This window comes from Triticum urartu, chromosome 2 (assembly GCF_003073215.2).
Source record: "Triticum urartu cultivar G1812 chromosome 2, Tu2.1, whole genome shotgun sequence".
NCBI lineage: Eukaryota > Viridiplantae > Streptophyta > Magnoliopsida > Poales > Poaceae > Triticum > Triticum urartu.
Genome location: NC_053023.1, coordinates 545,724,757 through 545,733,979, shown reverse-complemented (window position 1 = coordinate 545,733,979; position 9,223 = coordinate 545,724,757).

Here is a 9,223-nt window from a genome sequence, read left to right as displayed (position 1 = left end):
CTTCGTTTGATACTCCAACGGTTAACCGAGGGACCGAGAAGGCCTCGTGTGTGTTGCAGCCCAACACCCCTCGAATTTGGCCCAAAACCCACCAAAAACCTCTCCATCATCTAGAGCATTCGATCACGATTGCGTGGCCGAAAACTGCACCTCATTTGGACTCTCGTAGCTCGTCCTATGTCTATAAATAGCCCCCCTCCGAACTTTACGGTTCCTCTCCCCCTAAACCCTAAAAAATCCCCTCTCTCCGCAACCGGACAATGTCCGTTTCGTCCGGACATCTCCTGCCGCCGCTCTCGCCCAATAAGGGAACGCCACATCAGCCCGCGGTGCCCACTTCGCCGCCCCTGCGCCGCCGGCTCGCCCGGGCCCAGGCGGGGCCCTACCGGCCCGGTCGCCCCGCGCGCGCCCCGCGCGCTTCTTCCCCGCGCCCGGCCCAACGCTCCGCCGCCCGACGCTGTCTCTGGTGGACTCCGGCGCCGCCCCGCCGCCTCATAGCTCTGCCGCGCCGCCCTGTCCCGCCGGCCGCCGCCTCTCCAACCCCCCCGCCGCGCCGACCCAAGTCCGGCGACCGCGCAACTCCGGCGCCGACCTCCCTCACCGACCGGCCTCTCCTCCGCGGCAAGTCCTCTCCGGCGAGCTCGTGCTACAGTACCCCTGCGATCTTCGAAATCCACACCGGATCTAGATCTGGGATATTTTGCCTTGGTTGACTTCCTCCTGAAACCCTAATTATTCTACAATGTTCATCATGCTATATCTCCGCATCCGTAGCTCCGTTTTGGGTGTGTAGCATATCAAAATGTTCGTCGAGCTCCTGGGGCGATGACCCGACGAGGACCTGGCCTGCCCGTCGGCCCTCCAGTAGCTCCTCAGGCTGCAGCGGAGGAGCTGGGGAATTCAGTGGCTCCCCCGAGCTTATCGCGACTCCGGAGACGAGCGACGACAGCTTTGAGCCCCCGAGCTTGCACGGTGCTCGGAGCGGGGCAGCTGCGTCCAGCCGCCGGTGGCACTGATCTGGATGGGGTTGGCGTTGACGTTTGGCAGCCCACTGTTGATGATGGCGTCCCTTGTGGCGGTGTGGGCGATCAGCGTTCCTTAGGATTAGAACTCTCGTTCCCTGCGAGGAATCGAAGCAACACCCCGTGGGGGTATGTAAGGCATTTGCCATGTCTTTTATGAATATTATATCCTTAATATGAATCAAGGCGAGGTGCTTGTCCTGTCTCAGCTCGGCTTCCCCTTTCTATCCTCGCGAGGACTTGGCGCTCTACGCTGATAGGTCCCAGTCCCCAGGCAGGCTTCAGCCGTCGCTGGTATGCCAGGTCGCGATGCCGTGGTCAAGGCCAGGAGGTGAGCGGCCCGAGGTCCGGTAAGAGCCCCCGAGTCGCGATGCTCGGGAGGTCCCCTTTAGCGCTCAAGCAGCCCTCGCGGGGCGAGAAAGGAAGGTAACGTCGCCGTGACAGAGCCGCACTGGGCGAGGGTTTTGCACTGCGTTGGTCCAATTCCCGCAAGGGCGTTACTTATCTCTTGAGTTAGGTGTAGTTCCTCGATGAAGCGCCTGGCCCGAGCAGTGGCAGCTGAGGCACTGCTGGGTTAGGTCCTCGTGAGCTTCTTCCCACTCCCCCGCACTTTCCTTAATGCTCTACGTCCTTAGGTCCTGGCCCTCGAGCGAGCTCAGCCGCCGCTGGTATGATAGGTCGCGATGCCGTGGGTCAATGCCAGGGGGTGAGGGCTGGAGAGCCAGTAGGAGCCCATGAGTCGCGATGCTCAGGCACCCCCCTTTTAACGTGCAAGCGGTCCGTGCCGGAGAGAGGGAGAGACAGCTCGCGATGTCCCTAGCGTTGCTCCTGGAGTAGGTCCTGCACACCAGTCATAAAGAGAAACAAGACCTGTTGTTACGGTTGCCAGCCAACCTTTGGTCGCTCCGAGGGAGTGATTGGGGCACTGAGGGCCTGGTGAGGTGGCACCTTGCGGGGCTGACGCGGCTAGAGCTCGACCACTCAGATTTTTCGGCGTTGTAGGGACGGACCCGTGCGCAGATGCCGTGCCAGAGCAAGCGGCTCCATAGGTACGCGTCAATCGAGCAGGCGATTAGGTTGGGTATGTTAAGAACGCAAGAGGAAATTCATTTTAAGTAGACGCAGGAAAAGCAAATGCCGCTGGGCTAGGCCCGAGCAGCTCGGGGATGATGTAGCCCGAGGGGCGCCCCCGACAAGGTAACTAAAGAGCATAAGCAAAACGGATACATGCCGCAGGGACGGACCCACGCGGCCTGGGAATGATGTAGCCTTGTGGGCGCTCCCAGCTAAAAACGGAACTTGGAAAGATGTCACCTGGTGCCGTTGAAGATGAAGTGATGCTGAAGAAGCGGGCGATGCGCGATGAAGACGTCGACCCTCACGAGCCCCCAGGCCCAGGAGCCTCGGGAAGCTCCGGGGGCACAGGTGGGTCTCCGAGAGCCATCTCCATCTCCGCCAGGACCGTACCATGCCTGACCTCCTGAGCCTCCAGAATGCTCCTGATCAGGCGCCGATGAGTGGCGACCGCGTTCGGTAGGCCGAAAGGCATGCGAACGTAGCTGTGAGGCGGACCCTCGCAATGCCCCGCGCGTGAAGGCCAGAGGCGCTCCTGAGATGCGGCTCGATTGAGCCCCGGTACGTCGATGCAGACACGCAGCCCACCATCCTCGTCTGGATGTGGGGTCATGGCGGGCAAGCGGTGGCTGCCGCGCATGGCCCTCGACTCATGTAGCTCCTGAGTGTTGCTCGCGATGAACTCCTGAGGGTTTGGTCTTCCTTGCCTTGTACCTTCCTGAGGGAAACGTGCCTGGAAGCACCCCTCCAAATGGTGCCCGAGCGCCTCCCTCGCGACCTTGGCAAGGTCGGTGGCTCTCCAAGAAAGAGCCCCCGAGCCCTGCCTGAGGAGGGCGCCGGGCGCGCCTTCCTATGCGAGAGAGGGTGGCGCTCCCTGATTGGGCGCAGATCCTAACCCAACACCTCCGGAGGCACCTGCCTCCTGATGGCTTGGGCTAGGCGAAGCCTTCTTCTTCTTGGGGGTCGCCTCGCGAAGTCTTCCGTTTCGGCGGTCCGGGTCTTCGATTGCTACGGCTTGGAACGCGCGCTTGAGTGAACACACTGCGTCCCTTTCTTCACAGGGTACGGTGATGACTCCACCGCTTCCTGGCATCTTGAGGACATTGTATCCATGGTGAGTCACTGCCATGAACTTGGCCAGGGCCGGGTACCCGAGGATGGCGTTGTATGGCAGACAGATGTGGGCGACGTCAAAGTCGATGAGCTCAGTGCGGTAGTTGTTGCGCTGCCCGAAGGTGACCGAAAGGCGAACCTTCCCTATCGGAACAGTGGAACCATCAGTGACTCCTGAGAAGGGCTTGGTTGGCTGAAGCTGATCATACTGCACTTGGAGATTGTCGAACGTCTCGATGGACAGGACGTTGAGTCCTGCTTCGCCGTCAATGAGGGTCCTGGTGACCTGCACGTTGCTGATGACTGGGGAGCAAAGCATCGGGAGGACTTCGGCCGTTCCCGCGCACTTGAGCTGATCCGCTGAGCTGAATGTGATAGCGCATGCGGACCACCTGAGAGGGCGCGTGGCCTCAAGCTTGGGGAGGACTGCATTCACCTCGCGAGCAAACTGCTTGAAGATACGCTGTGAGGCTGGGGCTTGCACGCCACCCAAGATGCAAGCGATTGCACGCGGCTCCTGGAAGCCCCCAGCCCCCTCGTCCTGATGTTGGTCTTCGTTCCTTCTTGGCGGTGGCGGTAGAGGAGGAAGGCCTGCGTTGCCGCGCAGGCGATCCTCATGAGGCTAATCTCTCCAGCCTCCCTCGCGAGGCTAGTCCTGCCAGTGATCCTCACGAGGTCGGTCACGCCACCCTTTTGCGAGGGCCACGGTCTTCCCATCGTCCGCCACCTCTTCCTCCTCCTCGTCCATAGCTCCTGTCGTTGCGCTTGGGGCGTCGGCCAACACGTCCATCTCTCACGGCCCTGAGCTCTTGACATTCGTTGGTGTTGTGGGTGTGGAGGTCGTGGTACCTGCAGTACCGGCTGCCCTTGGATGACTCGGGCTGATCCCTGCCTCGCTTGGTGTCTGGCTCCGCTGCAAGCACGACAGCCCCCTTGCGCTTCACGTCCTTGGCCATGGGCTTCTTCTCTTCTGGGTCGGTAGCTGGGAGTTCGAGGAGTGAAAGGTGCCCTTCCTCAGCCCTGGCGCACTTGGTCGCCAAGTTGAACAGCTCCAGGGATGTGCACAGGTCTTCATGGATTGCTAGCTCCTCCTTCATCTTGACGTCGTGTACGCCATCGGAGAAGGCCGAGATGATGGTTTCTTCAGTTACCTTGGGGATCTTGAGGCGAGCGTTGTTGAAGCGCTGGATGTATTTCTGCAGGGTTTCCCCTTGCTGCTGTTTGATGCGGCGCAGATCACTCACGGCCGGGGGCCGGTCGCGAGTGCCCTCGAAGTTGGCGATGGAGCGAGTGCGCATCTCATCCCAAGAGGAGATTGTGCCAGGAGCCAGGTTCAGGAGCCAGGTTCAGGAGCCAGGTGCGTGCCCCGTCCTTGAGCGCCATGGGAAACCAGTTCGCCATGACCCTTTCGTCTCCGTTGGCGGCTTTGATGCATAGCTCGTAGAGTTGTAGGAACTCCGCAGGGTCCGCCGTGCCATCGTAGTGAGGGGGCAGGTCAGGCTTGAACTTGCCTGGCCATGCGACGCCGCGTAGCTCGAGGGTGAGGGCACGACAGCCTGTTGTGGCCACCAGTGCCTTTTGCTGGTATTGGGCTTGCTCATTGGGATTACCGCGTGCCGCCGCTTGAAGCAGAGCGGGGTCTTGGCATGGTGGTGCAGGGACGTGATCCTGGCACGTCGGCGCTGGGAGCGCGTGAGCACCTTCTTGGGGACGAGGGATCTCTTGGCAGCTCCTTTCTTGCTGTGCGAGCGCCGGACGCAGAGGGTCTTGCCCTGGGGCTGCACGCCTTGGAGCCAGGGCGCCTCCTTGAGGAGGAGGTGGTGGAGGCACCTCCTGATCCTCGCCTCCTGCGCGGAATGGAGGGCGAGGCAGCGAGAGGGACGGCAAGGGGGAGCCCCCTGCGGTGCTGACGAGCTCGGTGATGCGGGCGAGCCAGTATTCGTAGAGGTCGTCGACGGGGCGGTAGTGCAAGAGTTCTCTTGCCAGGAGCAGCGCGGCGTGCGCGTCCGTGGGGGCCCGACGGGCGTGGGACGACGAAGCGGCTGGAGTCAGCAACGGTGTGGCGGTGCGGCCCTCCCGCCGCACCGAAGGATGCTGGGAAGAGGCCTGCTGCTCGTTCCCCGCTGGGCCGGTGGCGGCGTTGGCGGCAGGCGACGGGGAACGACGAGGACGTCCGCCGACGGGCACCGTCTGGGCGACGCGGGTGGCGAGGGCAGCCCGGCGCTCAGCGCGAGCCCGTCGAGCGTCAGCCATGGACACGACAGAAGATCACACGCGAACGGCGGAAGAAAGACTCCGGCGCACCCCTACATGGCGCGCCAAATGTTGGATTTCGGGTTCCGGCAGACCCTTGAGGTTCGAACACTGGGGTGCGCGCGGAGATCTCTCCCCTACCGATCTACGTCCAATCTCCTCGCGTGATCTAAGCTGGAAACAACGAACAACGCAAGGGACACGAGGTTTATACTGGTTCGGGCCACCGTTGTGGTGTAATACCCTACTCCAGTGTGTGGTGTGGCGGATTGCCTCAGGGGGCTGATGATGAACAGTACAAAGGAAGAACAACCTCGCGAGAGGTGTTCTTGAGCTGGTGTGATGAACTGCTAGGGTGAGTTCAGTCGCCTCTCTCTCTCTCTCTGCTAGGGTTCCACCAGATCTCTGGGTGTTTTCTAGATGTCTCTACTCTGTGGTGGATAGCTCTATTTATAGAGGCCCTGGGCCTCTCCCCAAATAATGAGCGGGAAGGGCGCCAACAATTGGCCATTTTTAAGGGGAACATATAGTACAAGTTATCCTGACCAAAGGTGGTCTTCGGCTGCCAAAAGCACTGGTGATGACGCCGTCTTGGGCTCCACGGTGACCTCCATCCTGCCGCTCTGCTGGTCTTGGTCTCGTTGCACCGAAATGGCAACCTTTGCCCGATGCCTTGGCCTGCGCTTGCCGCCTTTGCACCAAAGAGGAAACAAGGACACTACGCAGGCCGGTGCCCGCCTGGTCTCAACCGTCATGGCTTGCGTCACGGGCTCTTCGCGAGGTACCCCTACCTTGATCTCTCCGCCTCCTCATGATCCTGCCTGACGAGGCTGCCTCTGAAGAAGCTTCTTGTCGTCCGCCCCGCGAGGCTTGGCCCCTCGCGAGGGTCTTGAGCTTGAGCTGATGAAGATGGGCCGCGCTGGGCCCCTACTTGAGCCACGCCACAGGCAGGCAAGTCTGGGGACCCCCGTTCCCAGAACGCCGACATGATGTGTTCTCAGTGCCAAATATTCTAGAAAAAAACATATTTAAATTTCAGGGCAGTTGGAGAACTTTTATTTTCGGGGTATTTTTATATTGCACGGATAATCAGATAACAGACAGAAAAATACTTATTTTTATTTTATTTAATATAAGTAACAGAAAGTAAAAGTGGGGTACAGAAGGTTGTGCCTTCTAGTTTCATCCATCTCATGCTCATCAAAAGGAATCCACTAACAAGGTTGATCAGGTCTTGTTAACAAACTCATTCCGAATAACATGGAACCGGAGAAATTTCGAATAACACTACGTTACCTCAACGGGGATATGCATATCCCGAATAATAAGAATATCATATTTCTTCTTGACAGTAGGAAGAGGAAATTCAAAACCTCCAAATATAATCGATGGAATTTTTCCAATAGAGTTGATACTATGAACTTGAGGTTGTTTCCTCGGAAAGTGTACCGTATGCTCATTACCATTAACATGAAAAGTGACATTGCCTTTAGTGCAATCAATAACAGCCCCTGTAGTATTCAAAAAGGGTCTTCCAAGAATAATAGACATACTATCATCCTCGGGAATATCAAGAATAACAAAGTCCGTTAAAATAGTAACGTTTGCAACTACAACAGGCGCATCCTCACAAATACCGAGAGGTATAGCAGTTGATTTAGCGGCCATTTGCAAAGATATTTCAGTGTGTGTCAACTTATTAAAATCAAGTCTACGATATAAAGAGAGAGGCATAACACTAACACCGGCTCCAAGATCACATAAAGCAGTTTTAACATAGTTTCTTTTAATGGAGCATGGTATAGTGGGTACTCCTGGATCTCCAAGTTTCTTTGGTATTCCACCCTCAAAAGTATAATTAGCAACCATGGTGGAGATTTCAGCTTCTGGTATCTTTCTTTTATTAGTAACAATATCTTTTATATACTTACCATAAGGATTCATTTTAAGCATATCAGCTAATTGCATACGCAAAAAGATAGGTCTAATCATTTCAGCAAAGCGCTCAAAATCCTCATCATCCTTTTTCTTGGATGGTTTGGGAGGAAAAGGCATGGGTTTCTGAACCCATGGTTCTCTTTCTTTTCCTTGTTTCCTAGCAACAAAGTCTTTCTTATCATAACGTTGATTCTTTGATTGTGGGTTATCAAGATCAACAACAGGTTCAATTTCTATATCATTATCATTACTAGGTTAAGCATCATCATGAACATTATCATTAACATTATCACTAGTTTCAGGTTCATTACCAGATTGTGTTTCAGCATCAGAGACAGAAATATCATTTGGATTCTCAGGTGGTTCAGCGATAGGTTTACTAGAAGCATGCAAAGTCCTATCATTTTTCTTTTTCTTCCTATTAGAAGGACTAGGTGCATCTACATTATTTTTCTGGGAATCTTGCTCAATTCTCTTAGGGTGGCCTTCAGGATACAAAGGTTCCTGAGTCATTCTACCACCTCTAGTCATAACTCTAACATCATTATCATTTTTCTTATTATTCAATTCATTGAGCAAGTCATTTTGAGCTTTAAGTACTTGTTCTACTTGAGTGGTAACCATAGAAGCATGTTTACTAATAAGTTTAAGTTCACCTTTAACATTAGCCATATAATCACCCAAGTGCTCAAGCATATTTGAGTTGTATTTCAATTTTCTACCAAAATAGGCATTAAAATCTTCTTGCTTAGCCATAAATTTATCAAACTCATCTAAGCATGGGCTAGCAAACTTAGTAAATGGGATTTCAGCTTTATCATATTTATAGAGAGAATTTATCTTTACTACCTATGTCGGGTTATCAAGACCACGAGTTTCTTCAATAGGTAATGGATTAGGATCATATGTTTCTTCAACAGGCGGTAAATTAAGACCATGTATTTCTTCAATAGGAGGTAAATTCTTAACATCTTCAGCTTCAATACCTTTTTCTTTCATAGATTTCTTTGCCTCTTGCATATCTTCAGGACTGAGAAATAGAATACCCCTCTTCTTCAGAGTTGGTTTAGAAATAGGCTCAGGAACTAGCTCAGGAGGTGTCCAATTATTTTCACTTATCAACATATTATTCAATAGAATTTCAGCTTCATCCGGTGTTTTTTCCCTGAAAACAGAACCAGCACAACTATCTAGGTAATCTCTGGAAGCATCGGTTAGTCCATTATAAAAGATATCAAGTATTTCATTTTTCTTAAGAGGATGATCAGGCAAAGCATTAAGTAATTGGAGAAGCCTCCCCCAAGCTTGTGGGAGACTCTCTTCTTCAATTTGCACAAAATTATATATATCCCTTAAAGCAGCTTGTTTCTTATGAGCAGGGAAATATTTAGCAGAGAAGTAATAAATCATATCCTGGGGACTACGAACACAACCAGGATCAAGAGAATAAAACCATATCTTAGCATCACCCTTTAATGAGAACAGAAATATTTTAAGGATATAAAAGTAACGAGTTCTCTCATCATGTTTTGGAGCTTGCTATCGTAGTTCATTTCCTGAGAATCTTGCAACGTCATCTCGTCGAATTGTGTTGCAACTCTTCTTTTCAGACACGTGAGTTTGAAGTATCCTGTTTCTAACCAGATCTGAATCTCAGGCAGATACGATGGTTGGAACACTCCCAACATTTGCATTTTGTTCCCAGGTTGCACCGCCATTGTGCCAATTCCCATGAGCTGTCCACTCAGTAATTGTTGTTTAGGATCATTTTCAAAAGTGTTCCTATCATGGGTCCCATCCATTTCCGATGATAAGCAAAAATC